General features: G+C 47.1%; 1 long non-coding RNA gene across 2 annotated transcripts in view; it reads right to left on the reverse strand.

The window, feature by feature from the left end:
- The window catches only part of LOC147731660 (uncharacterized), a 30,849-nt gene extending 14,365 nt beyond the window's left edge, over positions 1-16,484 (reverse strand). The window contains exons 1-5 of one of the 2 annotated variants that reach the window (XR_015308647.1): positions 16,406-16,484; positions 16,117-16,278; positions 15,192-15,277; positions 14,831-14,922; positions 14,047-14,132 (exon numbers count right to left, since the gene is read on the reverse strand). This is a non-coding gene — a long non-coding RNA (uncharacterized LOC147731660). Of the gene's footprint in view, positions 1-14,046; positions 14,292-14,830; positions 14,923-15,191; positions 15,278-16,116; positions 16,279-16,405 lie in introns of both variants that reach the window. The other variant, XR_015308648.1, reaches the window with a different exon arrangement.
- Positions 16,485-18,547: the final 2,063 nt, after the last annotated feature.

Genomic DNA, 18,547 nt, shown 5'->3' on the forward strand with positions numbered 1-18,547 from the left:
TTACACCTTTCCACCTATATCACTTCTGCCCAGAGTGCTGAAGAAGATTCAGCGCGACTGGGCCCAAGTCATCCTTGTGGCTCCAGATTGGGCATGAAGATACTGGTATCCCGAGCAACTCAGCATGGCGATCGATCCCCCGATCTGACTGCCCCTTTGGGAGGAATTTCTGTCGCAGCAGCAGGGGACGGTCCTGCACCCGAACCTGTCCAGCCTCCACCTCCATGCGTGGAGATTGAGCGGCGACAGTTGACAGCTTTCAACCTTCCTCCCGAAGTCTGTGTTGTTATTCTGGCAGCCAGGCGTCCCACCACTAAAACGGTATACGCCTGCAGGTGGAACAAGTTTGTGGCATGGAGCACAGCAAAGGCTGTGGATCCCCTCTCTGCCCCTCTTTCGGAGGTCCTTCTGTTCCTTCTCTCTTTGGCCAAGCAGAGCTCCGCTCTGGGCACTATCAAAGGTTATCTTTCGGCCATCTCCACCTTTCTACGGCTTCCAGATCAGTCTCCTCTTTATATGTCCCCAGTTGTTAATCGTTTCCTCAAAGGTATTACACACACGTTTACTCCCGTGCCTTTCATAATTTAAATCTTGTCTTGACCTATCTGATGTGCGCTCCCTTCATAACTGTTGCTTACGTCTTCTTACTCTCAGACGGTTTCCTGGTAGCTATCTCCTCTGCCAGAAGAGTGAGTGAGCTGCAGGCTCTTTCTTCTAAACCTTTTTTCCTTTCTGTTCATCCGGACAAGGTAGTTTTAAAGAACCGTCCTTCTTTCCTGCCAAAGGTTGTCACGCCCTTCCACATCGGGCAGACCATCACTTTGCCCACCTTCTTTCCACCTCCACATCCTTCAGAAGAGGAATAGAGGCTCCACCGTCTGGACCCAAAATGTGCGCTCTCGTTCTATCTGAAGTGCACACGACAGTTCCTGATGGATGACCAACTTTTTGTTGGCTACGTGAGTGCCAAAAAAGGTCGGGCCATGGACAAACAAACCATCTCTTTTGGGTCGTTCTGTGCATCAAAGCATCAAAGCATGTTACTCGTTGGCTAAGAAGGAGCCTCCTGTGGGGCTGCGTGCCCATTCTACCAGTGCAACGGCAGCCACTACTGCATTGGGACGCGGCGTTCCCTTGCAGGACAATTGTCAGGCAACTACGTGGGCCTCGCTGCACACGTTTACCAAACATTACTGCCTTGACAGTCAAGTCCAGAGAGACTGCTTCTTTGGCCGTTCTGTTCTCCGTGACTTTCTGGTATGATCTTGTTTGCAGACCCACCACCGGGGTTGATATTGCTGGGGTATCTATTCTAAGGTAAGGAATCTATCACTAACGTGTCTCTTTCAGATGCACAAGTTACTACTTGTGTGACAATATATCTGTAACAGACATTAGTGATAGATTCCTTACCGCCCCACCCATCCTCCCCGTTCTGCAAACTGATATCTAGGGTTAAGGTCATCCCTTTCAGGGCCCTAGTTTTATAGCACCAGTGGTCAGTTTCTTGCATGGCTCTGCGTTCCTGGCGCGGAAAGTCGTGTACAGAACTGACGTCAGCACGCATGGGTTATGTTATGTTATAATGAATTTGTAGCGCACACTAATACTCATCACCACCCCCTTTTCTGAATCATTTTGTCCACCATAAGCGTGGAAGGGTATACTCAGATGTGAGTCCCTTGCTCATTGCACCATCAGGATTCAAGCAAGCCGGGCCGACGACGGCTGAAATGCCAGAAACCGGTCCCCGGAAGCTTGTTTCCTTCCCAGTATAAGAATTGGCTTGGTAGTTTAGTTTGCCCTGTTCCCATCATGCACTGGGACAGGAACAGACTAATTTGCATGTAGCCAGGTTCTGAGCTGGGATGGTGCAGTGAGCTAAAAAACGGTGATAGATCAAGCCCTGATCTTTGGACTGGGTAAGAGTGGTCTGCTTAATTCAGACACTCTGTTCATCACCACCCCCTTTTCTGAATCATTTTGTCCACCATAAGCGTGGAAGGGTATACTCAGATGTGAGTCCCTTGCTCATTGCACCATCAGGATTCAAGCAAGCCGGGCCGACGACGGCTGAAATGCCAGAAACCGGCCCCCGGAAGCTTGTTTCCTTCCCAGTATAAGAATTGGCTTGGTAGTTTAGTTTGCCCTGTTCCCATCATGCACTGGGACAGGAACAGACTAATTTGCATGTAGCCAGGTTCTGAGCTGGGATGGTGCAGTGAGCTAAAAAACGGTGATGGATCAAGCCCTGATCTTTGGACTGGGTAAGAGTGGTCTGCTTAATTCAGACACTCTGTTCATCACCACCCCCTTTTCTGAATCATTTTGTCCACCATAAGCGTGGAAGGGTATACTCAGATGTGAGTCCCTTGCTCATTGCACCATCAGGATTCAAGCAAGCCGGGCCGACGACGGCTGAAATGCCAGAAACCGGTCCCCGGAAGCTTGTTTCCTTCCCAGTATAAGAATTGGCTTGGTAGTTTAGTTTGCCCTGTTCCCATCATGCACTGGGACAGGAACAGACTAATTTGCATGTAGCCAGGTTCTGAGCTGGGATGGTGCAGTGAGCTAAAAAACGGTGATGGATCAAGCCCTGATCTTTGGACTGGGTAAGAGTGGTCTGCTTAATTCAGACACTCTGTTCATCACCACCCCCTTTTCTGAATCATGTTGTCCACCATAAGCGTGGAAGGGTATACTCAGATGTGAGTCCCTTGCTCATTGCACCATCAGGATTCAAGCAAGCCGGGCCGACGACGGCTGAAATGCCAGAAACCGGTCCCCGAAGCTTGTTTCCTTCCCAGTATAAGAATTGGCTTGGTAGTTTAGTTTGCCCTGTTCCCATCATGCACTGGGACAGGAACAGACTAATTTGCATGTAGCCAGGTTCTGAGCTGGGATGGTGCAGTGAGCTAAAAAACAGTGATGGATCAAGCCCTGATCTTTGGACTGGGTAAGAGTGGTCTGCTTAATTCAGACACTCTGTTCATCACCACCCCCTTTTCTGAATCATTTTGTCCACCATAAGCGTGGAAGGGTATACTCAGATGTGAGTCCCTTGCTCATTGCACCATCAGGATTCAAGCAAGCCGGGCCGACGACGGCTGAAATGCCAGAAACCGGTCCCCGGAAGCTTGTTTCCTTCCCAGTATAAGAATTGGCTTGGTAGTTTAGTTTGCCCTGTTCCCATCATGCACTGGGACAGGACAGACTAATTTGCATGTAGCCAGGTTCTGAGCTGGGATGGTGCAGTGAGCTAAAAAACGGTGATGGATCAAGCCCTGATCTTTGGACTGGGTAAGAGTGGTCTGCTTAATTCAGACACTCTGTTCATCACCACCCCCTTTTCTGAATCATGTTGTCCACCATAAGCGTGGAAGGGTATACTCAGATGTGAGTCCCTTGCTCATTGCACCATCAGGATTCAAGCAAGCCGGGCCGACGACGGCTGAAATGCCAGAAACCGGTCCCCGAAGCTTGTTTCCTTCCCAGTATAAGAATTGGCTTGGTAGTTTAGTTTGCCCTGTTCCCATCATGCACTGGGACAGGAACAGACTAATTTGCATGTAGCCAGGTTCTGAGCTGGGATGGTGCAGTGAGCTAAAAAACAGTGATGGATCAAGCCCTGATCTTTGGACTGGGTAAGAGTGGTCTGCTTAATTCAGACACTCTGTTCATCACCACCCCCTTTTCTGAATCATGTTGTCCACCATAAGCGTGGAAGGGTATACTCAGATGTGAGTCCCTTGCTCATTGCACCATCAGGATTCAAGCAAGCCGGGCCGACGACGGCTGAAATGCCAGAAACCGGTCCCCGAAGCTTGTTTCCTTCCCAGTATAAGAATTGGCTTGGTAGTTTAGTTTGCCCTGTTCCCATCATGCACTGGGACAGGAACAGACTAATTTGCATGTAGCCAGGTTCTGAGCTGGGATGGTGCAGTGAGCTAAAAAACAGTGATGGATCAAGCCCTGATCTTTGGACTGGGTAAGAGTGGTCTGCTTAATTCAGACACTCTGTTCATCACCACCCCCTTTTCTGAATCATTTTGTCCACCATAAGCGTGGAAGGGTATACTCAGATGTGAGTCCCTTGCTCATTGCACCATCAGGATTCAAGCAAGCCGGGCCGACGACGGCTGAAATGCCAGAAACCGGTCCCCGGAAGCTTGTTTCCTTCCCAGTATAAGAATTGGCTTGGTAGTTTAGTTTGCCCTGTTCCCATCATGCACTGGGACAGGAACAGACTAATTTGCATGTAGCCAGGTTCTGAGCTGGGATGGTGCAGTGAGCTAAAAAACGGTGATGGATCAAGCCCTGATCTGTGGACTGGGTAAGAGTGGTCTGCTTAATTCAGACACTCTGTTCATCACCACCCCCTTTTCTGAATCACTAATACTCCAGAGTGTCCTGGCGCGGCGTATAACAGATACCTGATGGAATAGGGCCGGTTAATATACCTGCTTAAAGAGGAAGTTCTTCAGCTGCTTTTTTAAAAAGTATGAGGCTTTGGGTATTCCGCAATGACGGGAAGAGAATTCCAGAGGGTGGCTGCTTTAACAGACAAAGACTGGCCCCCACACCCGCATTCTACGGAAGCGTGGGATCGCCATCGTCTCATAGAGGCAGAGCGCAGTGGTTTGTTAGGTATATAGAAGGAGAAGCGCTTCCTAAGATACAATGGTCCAAGATCCTTCAAAGCTCTGTCAACCAGAACGAGAGCCTTAAATTGCACTCTCTGAGCCACGGGCATGCAATGCAGCTCGCAAAGATGCTGTTTTACACAAGACCTTCCAGAGATGTTAAACAGGAGTCCAGCCGCGGCGTTCTGTATGATCTGAAGCTTATTAAGTAGGTATCCAGGGATACCCACGTACAGAGTATTGGCGTAGTCATTGCGGGAAAGAATAAGCGCCCGCAAAACCATCTCCTTGGCCGTCCGTGGAAGCAGCGGAAAGAACCTTCTCAGTGCTTTAAGGGTGCTAAAACAGACTCCAGTGATTTTCTTGATTTGCACCCCGAAACGCAGATCCTCCTTGAACCAGACCCCTAGACTTTTAGCTGGGGCGCCCACAGAGTTAGGACGGGGATAATCCGAAGGCCGTAAAGACTCCCTAAAGGCGGGCGGAAAGTGGCCAAATAGAAGGATGGCGCCTAAGTAGTCTCTGTGACGTCATCTCGGTGCATACAACGCCAGCGACGGACACGGAGCCGCACAACGCCACCTTCCGACGAGCAGGGGTACTGCTGATGAAAAAAACTTTCTGGATCCAGTCTAACGCCTTGGGATATTCTAAGGTAACGAATCTATCACTAACTAATGTCTCTTTCAGATATATTGTTACACAACTAGTAACTTGTGCAACAGAACTAGACCTTTTTTTAAGCTTTTTGTCGATTTTCCTAAATCTCCTGAAGGTTACCCAATATCAAAAGCTATATGGATAGTTAAATGACGATCAAAGAAAGGCTACATTGGTCAGTCCAAAAAGGTCATGCTAGACACCCTGTACCAGAGGCCCCTTGCACAGTCTACACACTTGTAAGCCCTCGCCCATCAAAACTCCCTTATGTACCTAACATAATTATGGGTGCTGCATAGTTAGAAAGTCGGCCACCACATTAATCAAAGGCAGAACTTTAGCCCTTCAGTTATTAAGTATTTTAATAATAAGTACATTTTAAGGTGGTGCCACGATTCTTTTGATATCAGAAATATGCATTGGTTTTGACTTTCTTTTTTGCACATACCATTTCTTCATAATAAAACATAAAGACAATGAATATTTCCTTGTCCGAGTCCTAGTTCTACATTGAACATTATTGGCCACTAATCTCAGAGACCCTTTTACCAAAGCCCCATGCCTTCCAGAGCCTAGAGGCCAAACCCTCAACTTGATTTTGATAAAGAAAATCTTGCACGAACTAAAGTTCTTTGTCTCAGAAGACAGGATGCGTGGTATTAAAAAATAAATACATAATAATATGGGCTCCTTCGGAGAGGGTGGGGGGGTCTGCAGCTTCTCTGGCAGCCCCTAAAGTACAAGACAGATTTGTTCTGGGAATGGCCTTGCTCCTTTGAGCCCCCTCCAAGTATTATGCAAAGGCTGCATTGTTTCCTTTTATTTTCTTTTGTCCTGATTTACTTGCTGCTGGTACTGTTCACAACTGGCCATTGCTACAGGAGCCCTTAAGCATATATGGTTTTGTGAGCTCCTTCCCCCCCACTCCCCACTCCCCTCATTCACTCCAGCTGCAGCAGGGGAACCAGAGTCCTTCTCCTGTCTATCCTACCGTCTGGCGCTCCGGTGTAGCAGTGGGTACGGAGGCAGGCTGTCACTCTTGGCTTCTGTTCCTATGCCAGGGAGCATGCAGCCAAGTGTGTGATTGTCCTGAGGAGCTCCCTGCTCACACTGCCTCTTGGATCCTTGGGTGAGAGATTGCTGCACAACGCCCCACTTCAAGGGATCAATGACTCTTAGAATGAGGGACCCAACTGGCCTTGTGCTCCTGTGTTTGGTTTGAATAAATTGCTGTACAAGAAGTGTTTTTCTCAGTCCAGTGGTCTCTGAGGACCCCTGCACATGATCAGTCAGAACAGATTTGAATATCTCTGGGCCAAGGGATGGTTTGACAGATGGTGTTTAGTTTTCTGTTGACATGCTCCAACCACTAGAAATGTTCTCTAAAGGCCTCAAGGCAGACGACGTGGCCTGCCTGCACTCTACAGGCGCGAAGGCCTCCTAGCCAAATGCATGACCTGTGTCTCTCGCTGGAATCTGGGATATCCTTTCCCAGGGTAGCTCCAGCCAGAACTGGTTCACAGAAGCCCCATTGTACCCTCTCGTCCAAGGTCCCCCAAGTAAACCCTCTACTGTCCCCTCAAAGTAGTAGGAATGCCAGGGGAACTTGCCCTTGGGACAGTCCACAGACTCCCAAAAAGCATAACTCTGGTGTTCTCTTCAGGAAGCTCACTGGTCCGCCCTTCTTTTTCTGTAGAATGCTCTTCTGTCAAAGTCTCCGCCCTTTTGCATGGGTTATACAATCAAAGAGAAAAGTTGTAGACGGTGGACGTCTCTGCTTACTCCAAAGATGCCACATCATCCTCTCATGCCTGACAGATATGTATCGAGAACAGCCTACAGACTGCCCCACCCCCTTACAATGTCTTGAAATTTTCCAAGATAGCAGAATCAGGCTGTGGTATGCAAGACCTCTCCCTTAATTTAGCGCCTGACTGAAACTGCAAAACTGATTTAAGTTTGTGACTATTCCCCCTTTGTCCCGGTGAGAAGGTCATGCCTAAGCTTGTCAGGGACTGTGACCAAATGACCCCAAGCATTTTTCTCCCCTGCCCTCTTCCTCGACCGGGAGGAGGCTAATTCCATCAAATGGCCTTTTGTCTAGGGGAGGCTTTTGAACTACCAGCTCGCAAGCAGAGTAGTTAATGTGGCTCAACATTGCAGTTCAAAACCCAAATCACATTCGGACTGGCTCAGGGAAACATTGCAAAAACCAAACAGATTGAGAAGAACACGTATTGTCAAAATAATACTTCATTATGCTCAGAACTCTTTTAAACATAAAGTCATGCTAATCACTTTTTTGGGTTAAGCCAATGCGCTATTATGTTTTGTTCAGTTTTCACCAAAGTTGTAACAACCATGAAACACTGCAGGTCTATGCTTTAGTAAGAAAAAAATAAATCTTTCTTTCTCATGCTCAAATATAGTCTAAGACCTGCAGTACCATAATTCAGCATCCTAAATGTGACAGGCTCCCTGTGTGCGGATAGTGCGCTGAATCGGAGAGTAGTCTTTCTCACTTAGTCTGCACATGAGTTCATATGTAACTAGCACAAGAACTTATTCTAGCTGTGCAGCAACAGGCCTTACTTTAAAAGTAGAGTGGTTACCATTCAAAACCATTTAGACCAGGGATCTCCAAAACGGGCCTGGAGGGCCGTATCCATGCCAGATTTTTGGGATACCCCCATTGAGATACATGTAGTTATTTTAAAAATCTGGCATGGATCCGGCCCTCCAGGACCGGTTTGGAGACCCCTGATTTAGACGGTAGCTAAGATTTTGATATCTCACTTACCCCAAAGATCCAAAAGCCAGGTGATAAAAAGAAAAACAATTGCGAGGAGAGTGGGTATGCGGTGAGTAAGAAGGTCATAACTCACTTTATTGTGGGAATAGAGAAAGCTGACTTACACGCCACTTCTTTTTTTTATTCTAAGAGTTTTATATAGCAATTCATATTTGTAAGGCACGGGGAGATAGAGTGATTTGCCCAGAATCACAAGATGTTGAGCGTCATTGCCGGGACTCGAACCCGGTTCCCCAGCTTCAAAGTAGACCTGCTCTAGCCATAAGGCTACATCCTCTCCCAAACTCTGGTAAGGAATATGCCTTCCAGAGCCCAGACAAGGATATTGAGAAATTGTCAAGACCCGAAAGATCAGTTCTCCGTATGCCCTAGCAGTGGAGGCTAAGGTGTCAGGACCTTCTTTTTTACAGTGCCTATTTCCTGTTCAACAGGAAGTTGGAGGTTCTTGGGGTGTGACAATAGCCACTGTTTAATGTTGTCTGTTAAATGCTGCACTGGCTTGGGGTTATTTGGGGAGCTCAAGGAAGGGATAGCCGATTGTGCTAACCTACTAACCACCCTGCAAGGAGATCACCACGATCTGCTATTTCTTCCTAATACTCCCCAAATAGCCCATTCCAATGTAGCAACCAACAGTAAACATAAAACAGTGGCTATATCACTTAAGGTTAATCAATAGATGCCTCAATCTTTGAAGTGCAAAGTAGAGGATTGGAAGGTATTGGGTGAGAATTATCTTTGTTCTGTTTGTGGTTCCTCTATCCATTGGATGCTTTCCTTTCATATGTCGTACCCCTGTTGTAGGATAGGAGGCATGCCTAAGTGGGAACAACTCTGGTTTCTAAATGAAATATGGATCTGACTCGTCCATTCACATTGGCTTCACTGAAAGCGGCGAGTCTTTTCCAGCACTTCTTCCTATTTGAGGTTCAACACTCAAGACCATTTGGTGTCTTATCTAATAGTTATTTTTTTTTTAATTCTTTTTATTGAGGATACAACAAAGCATTTGGCGGCAAATACACAAAGATAGTCAAGGATATCAACAGGGTATACAACATACATATTTCTATGCACCTGCTCCCAGTGAGTGGTACAGACACCTGAGAAGACTTTGAGCAGCATTTCCAGCACCTCCAAAATAACTTGTTGCTCTCTACTGGTGAAGGAATGAATCCAGAAACAAATATCTAGAGTTACACAGCTCAGGCTGCACAACAACGGTGAAAAATTAAAGACTACTACTCAAGTAATTGTTATCATGCACTGATTTACCATTATGCATTTTGGCAAATTGAGTGCTGGAAAGTGAGGCAGTGTGCTCTCACCCTCCTGCTTTCAAACACAGCACCTGAAATGAAATGAAATTCGGTTTTATAAAGCGCGCTTCTACCCTGAGGCCTCGTAGCACTTCGGACAGGTGGGCAGAGACAACAATCAGGCTGCGCAGATTAGTGGAAAAGAAAGGTTTTCAGAAGTTTGCGGAACTTTTGTAGATCAGGTTTACTGCATATGGTGTGGGGCAGGGAGTTCCATAAGGAGGCAGCACTCCAGGAGAAGGAGCGACCTCCCTATCTAGCTCGTTGCACTTTCCGTGAGACTGTAAGAAAGGATGTACTGGAATGCAGATTTCTGGATGGGTGGTAAGGGGTCACTAAAGAGCAAATCATAACAGGGCCAGCATGCAACATAGCTTTGTGGGCTATACACATCACTTTAAATCGAATCCTGGCCTGGATAGGCAGCCAGTGGAGTTTTTTCAGAGCGGCTGATCCTGAGTGTCTCCGAGGCAGCTTCAGAAGTAAACGTGCTGCGCAGTTCTGGGTTACCTGATGTTTTTTTATGGTGGTCAGCGGGGCACCCAGGTATAGGGCGTTCCCGTAGTCCAGGCGGGACAAGATCAGAGCCTGCACCATAATCCTTCGGGCCTGAAAAGGGAGGAGGGGCAGAATTATTCTCAACAACCTCATCAGGCTGAAACAGGTGGCAGAGAGCTCGATAGCTTGATGGTTGAAGCAGAGAGTGCTATCAAGCCATACTCCGAGACTCTTAATCTGATCTTTAGGCTCTGGCATAGTGCCCATACATGTCGGCCAGTCTATAGCTGCTCTAGATGGCGGGGACTTACCCAAGAAGATAAGTTCTGTCTTGTCCCCGTTTAGTTTTAGGTGGGAGAGCGCCATCCAGTCGGCCACTGCCCCTAGGCAACTGCCCAGGGTGCTAGATGATCCCTCAGGGTGGTTGAAGGCAACCACCAGTTGAGTATCATCTGCATAGGTGACAATTTCAATGTCGAAAGGGCACATATCCCAGCCAAAGGCTCCATATAAATATTGAAAAGGGTGGGACTTAGAGAAGATCCCTGAGGAACCCCGCAGCTAATGGGCCAGGGTTTGGATTGAGTTGCGCCTTCCGAGACCTGAAAGAACCGGTCTTCCAGAAAGGAGTGCAGCCAGGAGAGAGCCAGTCCTGTCACTCCAAGATGTTTTAGACGAGAGAGCAGGATGTTGTGGTCTACCGGGTCGAAGGCGGCACTGAGGTCCAGCAGAATAATTGCTGCAGAGCCGCCTTGATCCAGATACTTCCGAGCGCTCTCTGTCACAGCCAAGAGGGCTACTTCCGTCCCGAGTTTCGGGCGGAAACCTGCTTGAGAGTCATGGAGTAGATTGTTAGACTCCAGATGCTTCTCAAGCAGCTTGCCCAACCATGGAAGGAGGGAGATCGGGCGATAGTTCGCCATGATGGAAGGATCCAAACTGTGTTTCTTCAATAATGCTCTGACTTGGGCATAATTCCATGCCAGCGGCACCTTTCCTGCTGTGATGGAGGCATTTAGAACCTTCAGGATCACTGGCCGGATTACATCAGAGACTAACATAAGATGGCGCGGCGGGGCTGAATCAGTCGGAGAACCAGATGATACTCTCGACACTAGAGTGTTCAGTAGTTCCTCCTCAAGCAGGGGGAACTCCACTAGAGGGCAATACGTAAGCAAAGGGCAACTATTGGCACCCAAAAGAGTGGGTTTGCCCTGTGGCGAGGTGAAAGAGAGGGAAATCCGCTGGATTTTTTGGTGGAAATATCCCCCCTGCTTCTCTAAGGTGCGCAATTAAGGTCGACGGCGTTTCGATCCCACTACATAGTTATGGGGAATCATCATCAGGACATTTAGTAAATGCCTAAACGATACAAGCCTCATTTGCCGTGACTCAGCCAGTGTGGAGAGGGCTCATGAACCGGTGACTTGCAATGAAACAAGTTCTGGACGGAACCCAGAGTCTGAGTCCAAAATGAAGCGTTGGTTCAATTAGTAAACAATACGAGTGATCGCTTCGTATTTAAGCAAAATAGCCGAGATTTCCAAAGAGTGTCGGTCCCTCACAATACCACTCCATCGTGAGGGACCGACACTCTTTGGAAATCTCTTTTTAAAACAAAAAGCAAATATCAAGTTAGCAGTTCCAGCAACAGAATGTGCAGCGCCGCGTAGCTGACAGCGTCTCCTCTGTGTCCACCGCACATGCACATTAGGTGTCCTCTAAATACCAGTGGGCGCGCGTATGCTAGAGCTCTAACCCGATCGGAAGTTGTGTTTCCTCCTAACCGGCTCTCCGAACAAATCGGCTCTACCGGAGCCTAGGAGTGCTCAGGTAGATAATCAGTGAATTTAAAATCGTTTTTTTAAAACAAAAAGCAAATATCAAGTTAGCAGTTCCAGCAACAGAAAGTGCAGCGCCGCATAGCTAACAGCGTCTCCGCTGTGTCTGCCGCACGTGCGCATTAGGTGTTCTCTAAATACCGGTGGGCGCGCGTATGCTAGAGCGCTAACCCGACCGGAAGTTGTGTTTCCTCCTAACCGGCTCTCCGAACAATCGGCACCAGCTGCGTTGGACCAGAGCCTAGGAGTGCTCAGGTAAGTAATCAGTGACTTTAAAATCGTTTTTTTTGTAAGCAAAAAGCAAATATCAAGTTAACAGTTCCAGCAGCAGAATGTGCAGCGCCGCGTAGCTGACAGCGTCTCCGCTGTGTACGCCGCGCATGCGCATTAGGTGTTCTCTAAATACCGGTGGGCGGGCGTATGCTAGAGCGCAAACCCGACCCGAAGTTGGGTTTCCTGCTAACAGGCCCTCCGAACAATTGGCACCAGCCGCATCGGACCGGAGCCTAGGAGTGCTCAGGTAGGTAAGCAGTGACTTTAAAATCGTTTTTTTAAAACAAAAAGCAAATATCAAGTTAGCAGTTCCAGCAACAGAATGTGCAGCGCCGGGTATGCTGACAGCATCTCCGATTTGTCCAACGCGTGTGCGCATTAGGTGTTCTATAAATACCGGTTGGTGCACGTATGCTAGAGCGCTAACCCGACCGGAAGTTGTGTTTCATCCTAACAGGCCCTTCGAACAATCGGCACCAGCCGCGTCGGACCAGAGCCTAGGAGTGCTCAGGTAGGTAAGCAGTGACTTTAAAATCGTTTTTTTAAAACAAAAAGCAAATATCAAGTTAGCAGTTCCAGCAACAGAATGTGCAGCGCCGGGTATGCTGACAGCATCTCCGATTTGTCCAACGCGTGTGCGCATTAGGTGTTCTATAAATACCGGTTGGTGCACGTATGCTAGAGCGCTAACCCGACCGGAAGTTGTGTTTCATCCTAACAGGCCCTTCGAACAATCGGCACCAGCCGCGTCGGACCAGAGCCTAGGAGTGCTCAGGTAGGTAATCAGTGACTTTAAAATCAGTTTGTTAAAACAAAAAGCAAATATCAAGTTAGCAGTTACAGCAACAGAATGTGCAGCGCCCCGTAGCTGACAGCGTCTCCGCTGTGTCACCTCCACGCGCTTAGGCCTCACTTCCTAAGGCAAAGTCAAAACTGGCTACGGGACAGCGTCCCATTCACTTAGGCCATTCTTTGGTCCTGATTTTGAAGCTGAAGGTGACAACTCTGGCCAAGGAGTCCATAGGAAAAAGTATCATACTTGTGGCAAAAGAGGTGGTCAATGAGAATTTTAAGGAAGAATCCCATAGTGAACAACTCCCCATTACATGGATGTTCACACACTAACAATTTTGGTTCAGATTCGAAGGCTATGGAGGATAAAGACTTTACTGGATGAAGGAAGATGACTTAAGGGCTGCCACCTAAAAATAATGATGATGCAATAACAAAATGGCAGTGGCTTAGATACTTCACCAGAAGGTGATGTTTCCTACCCCTGTGGCATGCCTCATAAGGGATTTCATCTCTTGTGACCGACGTTTGGAATGTGGTGAAAGTCTTGGAATTGACTTTATCTTCTGCAGACGTAAAATCTAAAAGTTTGAAGTTTTGCAGCCCTCCACAACAATGCTGGAGCCTGTGCTTCCATTTAATGAGGCCCTTCTAGATCCTCTATTGCGGAGAAGCTATTTTTAGGCCCGACAACACACAGGCAGATTACCAGATGCCTCAGGCCAGCTCTGGATGACCTGCACTTTTTAACCTCCCAACCATCACCAGATTGTCAGGTTGTTCAAACATTCCCATCAAAGCAGAATCCAAATGTCTTTCTTACAGCTCACCAATAATTGGAATTCAAGAAACTTGATGCCTTGAGCTTCAACGTTTTTGCTTCTAGCACTTTGGCCCTCCACACCTCTATTACTTCCAGCCTTTTAGGCCAGTGTGCCCTTGCTTATGGGACATCGTCAAACTTAGTTATGAGTCTTCAAGATCATTTGAAAAAGCCATTAATTGAACTGGTGAGTGATGGCCTGGATGCCTCAAAGCAGATCCTAAAGTGTGGCCTAGAATCTGTAAATACCTTCCCTTAGTTTATAGGTATGGCTGTCAAGCTATGGATACGCTTGGATGAGTCCACTGGATTTTTGTTAGATTACATGGTTATACTTATGGACATTCAATCAATCAATCAATAATTTGTAAAGCGCACTACATACCTGCTAGGGTCTCAAGGCGCTGGGGGGCGCTACTGATCGAACAGCCAGGTCTTGAGTATCCTCCTGAAGGTCAGCAGGTCTTGGGACTATCGTAAAATACAAAAAACAGAATGGAAGGTGCACTCGAATAAAGTCAATAGAAATGGTAATTTAAAGTTTCTTCTTCTTTATTCAAAAAGTATTCATGGAACATAGGCACAGCCAACGCGTTTCGTTCCTCTTGCCTTTTAGGAACTTCGCCAGGGCTGTAAGAGTTACAAACATATATATACATAAATATACATTTAAAATGACACATCTTGACATAAATAATCACAATAGACTAAGTTTAACTAACCCAAACAAACAGCGACTGACAAGACTTACTCACTACGATAGACCAATTGACAGGTGTTAAAATACAACAGCTACCACTGTTTACATTACATTGTTAAAAAACGACTGTTGGAACACTTATTGAAAAACATTTTACAATTATATTTACAAAGATTTGTCACTTCAGAGGACTGGCATGAGAGGTTTCAAATGCAGTATAATATGCATTTTTAGAGAAAGAGAGGGGGGGGTTAGAAAAGAAAGGAGCAAGCTGCATTAAAAAGAGTTTGTTGCTTCTATATGTGCTATTGACAGCAGCAAAAACCCACAAAATATAGTGATTTTGGACATATGAGAGGGTCCCTAGGAATATATAATAGTATGGCGTAATCCAGACACATATGTCGTGATGGATGGAATCACAAAAAATTAGAGCAGTTGAAATATACAGTAAGTTACATGTGCTTACCAAGTTCTTTGTACAAGTTGAGCTGGAATCAAGGAAGTCAGGTAAATATGGATCAAAAGTGGTAGTAGTTCGGTAGATTAGAACAGAGTAACCTGAGGTAGGAAAAAAATATTTAGAAAATATGGTGATGCAATAAAGAGGAAGATCACATCGCACGGTAAGGCCAATGCACTAGTCATTATGGGCATTGGAAATAATCAGTATCCTGTAGAGTATAAATTGGAGGGTTGGTACACAACATTAAAAAGTAGAATCTTATATGCATAGGTCAGCATAGTACAGTATAATTGGATGGTGAGAAGTCTATATAGATCCTAACTTCTATCTTAGTTTCCATTGCATACTGTATATATAACTGTACCTTTACACTTGAAAAAATGAGCCTCACAATGAGAGGCCTCAAGTGCATCCGGTCGATTTTCCAAGGTTCGGGAGAAGTTTTGGAATCTGATAAGGAAACAAAGAGAACAGAAGGTCCTAGATAAGTGGAAAATAAAGGCCATGGGGTGCATAATTAAAAGCACAGCCAAGCCAATGAAAAATGCGGTTTCTGCAATATTAGGTGGCCCCTTACACATTAAAATTCGAATTAGCAATGAAGGGACCCCACATAAAGTTGTATTTCTGTTCCATTTGTTTAATTAATCTCTACAAATTATACTAATTATAGGTGTACTAGGACCTACTTATGGCCCAAGAATATATGCGCAGTGATCCGTAGGTCCCATCCTTACCTAGAGTCTACCCCACAACCAAAGTAGTATAGGATATGTTAGGAATATATCCTCCTCAACACAGTTTCTATAATATTAAAAAGAAGGATAAATTGAAATGAAAAGGTGGTCGGAGCAGTGTCAATTAAGAGTCCAAGCAGAACGGTTTTAGATTGAAAAACGACCAGACAAAATAGCATTCATATTGAATTAAAACAAGTGATGCATCGTTGGCCAATGAATGTTATGACAACCAGGGAATACGGAAGCCCTTTCAAACATCAAGTGCCTCATGACGACCAAGGAATATGGAAGCCTTTTAAAACATCATGTGCCTTATTTAAAAAAACACAAACTACTGTTTGCCAAGTATGAGAAACACCGTGTGTCATAGGTCATGAACTTTACGCTATGTGCATAGTTTCAACAACCAGGAATCAGCAGAAACCTCTTCTGACATAATGTAATTTTATTCTTTAAAAGAAAAGCAATACCAATTCCTATTCATAACATGTAAATCAACAAGGACCATTAATTAATATGAAAAAAGAGCAAAATATACATTGCTAGTACCTAATATCAATTTTGTGAAGCATATGACTTTAAGTCCCACAAAGCCAACCTCCAAGATAAAGGAGTCGAACAAGGTCAATTGAAACGTCACCGGTCCGGATTAATTAAAACACCACCGGTCCGGAAGATATCCGAGTAGATGTGGCAATAACCACGGAGCACCTATAAACAAAACAGAAACATGACGGTAATCGGGACTTGCTCAATAGCCCGAGAAGTAATAACGGAGCAAGTGAAAGGGACGTTCCAAGAACCATAGTCCCCCCGTTCAAGCGTGTAGCATTCGTACCTGTCATAGGGTGCCCGTTCCCGTAGTACCGACACGACCGGCGTCCTGCAGTGAGAGGAAGGCCGCCATCGTGTTTAAATGCGGAAATAAACAAAAAGCCCACCTCCTTGTTCCGTGTGGGACCCGCCTATCGAGCACCTGTCACATGATGGGACACAGTGTGGCTTCCAGTTAGAATTCAGCGCCATTATGAAAAGTGTTTTGGATGAAATAACATAGAGCACCTGTCACGTGATGGGACACAGTGCGGCTACCAGTTGGAATTCAGCGCCATTATAAAGAGTGGCACCTTCCATTCTGTTTTTTGTATTTTACTAATTTACACACCCTATGGCAGCGGGTGTTGGAAGAAGTTTGCACCATCCAAAATTGAGAATGAAATGATCCGTAGTGCTTGACCTGGTCTGCTGTCTTTGGTTTTTTGGTTTCCTTGGGACTATCGTAGACTCCGTGGGAGGGTGTTCCATGTCTTGGTTGCGAGGTGGGAGAAAGATCTCCCACCAGTGGTTGTTCTTTGATGCGCGGGACGGTGGCGAGTGAGAGGTCGGCGAAGCATAGCTGGCGGTTGGGGATGTAGAAGGAGAGTCGTCTGTTGAGGTAGGCTGGGCGGGTCTTGTGGAGTGCCTTGTGTGCGTGGGTGAGGAGCTTGAAGGACATCCTCTTGTTGACGGGGAGCCAGTGCAGGTTTCTAAGGTGGGGGATGATGTGGCCGTGGCATGGTACGTCGAGGATCAGTCGTACCGAAGTGTTTTGGATGCGTTGTAGTCGTTTGATGAGCTTGGTCGGGGCTCCCGCGTAGAGGGCATTTCCGTAGTCGAGTCTACTGCTGACGAGGGCCTGGGTGACTGTCTTCTATCTGTCGGGATCCAACTGTAGATCTTGCCGAGCATGCGGAGGGTGTTGAAGCAGCAGGAGGAGACGGCGTTGACTTGCTTGGTCATTGAGAGCATTGAGTCAAGAATGATTTCCAGGTTACGTGGGTGGTCGTTGAGTGTCGGGGCTGCCCCCAAAGCCGTCGGCTACCAGGAGTCATCCCAGGCTGAAGGGTTGGAGCTGAGGATGAGGACCTCCGTCTTGTCCGAGTTCAGCTTCAGACGGCTGGTCTTCATCCAGTCGGCGACGGCCTTCATTCCTTCGTGGAGGTTGGCTTTGGCAGTGATAGGGTCCTTGGTGAGGGAGAGGATCAGCTGAGTGTCATCGGCGTAGGAGATTATGTTGAGGTCGTGCTGTCGGGCTACGTGTGCGAGCGGGCCACGTAAATATTGAACAGCGTTGGGCTGAGGGAGGATCCCTGCGGTACGCCGCAGATGATCTCGGAGGCTTTGGAACGGAATGGGGGAGGCCGATGCTTTGGGTTCTGCCGGAGAGGAAGGAGGAGGTCCAATCCAGAGCCTTGTCTTGGATCCCTGCGGCATGGAGGCGTTTGCATAGTGTGTGGTGGCAGACGGTGTCGAAGGCGGCAGAGAGTTCTAGGAGAAGGAGTGCTGTGGTCTCGCCGTTGTCCAGCAGGGTCCTGATGTCATCGTGGCGGCGATGAGAGCAGTCTTGGTGCTGTGGTTGCTGCGGAACCCTGACTGGGAAGGGTACAGGCTTTTGTTTTCTTCGAGGTATCGGGTTAGCTGTCTGTTGATGGTTTTCCCGATGACCTTGGCCGGGAAGGGGAGCAGAGAGATGGGCCGGAAGTTCTTGAGGTCTCTTGGGTCTGCCTTAGGTTTTTTAAGTAGGGCGTTGATCTTGGCGTGTTTCCAGATGTCTGGGAAGGTCGCGGTCTCGAGGGAGAGATTGATGACGTTGCGCAGGTGGGGTGCGATGGAGCTGCTTGCTCTGTCGAAGACGTGGTGCTGGAATGGGTCTGACAGAGAGCCGGAGTGGATTGTGCGCATGGTCTTGATGGTATCATCAATGCTCACGCTGGCCCAGGCTAGCAGGGGGTTGTGGTCGATGGTGTGCGGAGGGTCTGTTATGTTGCTGTCTGTTGGGGCTGTCTGGGTGTTAAGGCTGTCGTGGATGTCTGCTATCGTGCGGTGGAAGAAGGTGGCAAGGGAGTCGCACAGGGCTTGCGACGGCGGAATGTCGTTGGCTTTGGAGAGTTCCTTCACGATGTTGAAGAGCTCCTTGCTATTGTGTGCGTTGTTGTCGAGG

The sequence above is a fragment of the Lissotriton vulgaris genome, chromosome 2_1 (genome assembly GCF_964263255.1).
Source record: "Lissotriton vulgaris chromosome 2_1, aLisVul1.2, whole genome shotgun sequence".
In the NCBI taxonomy this organism is placed as follows: Eukaryota; Metazoa; Chordata; class Amphibia; order Caudata; family Salamandridae; genus Lissotriton; species Lissotriton vulgaris.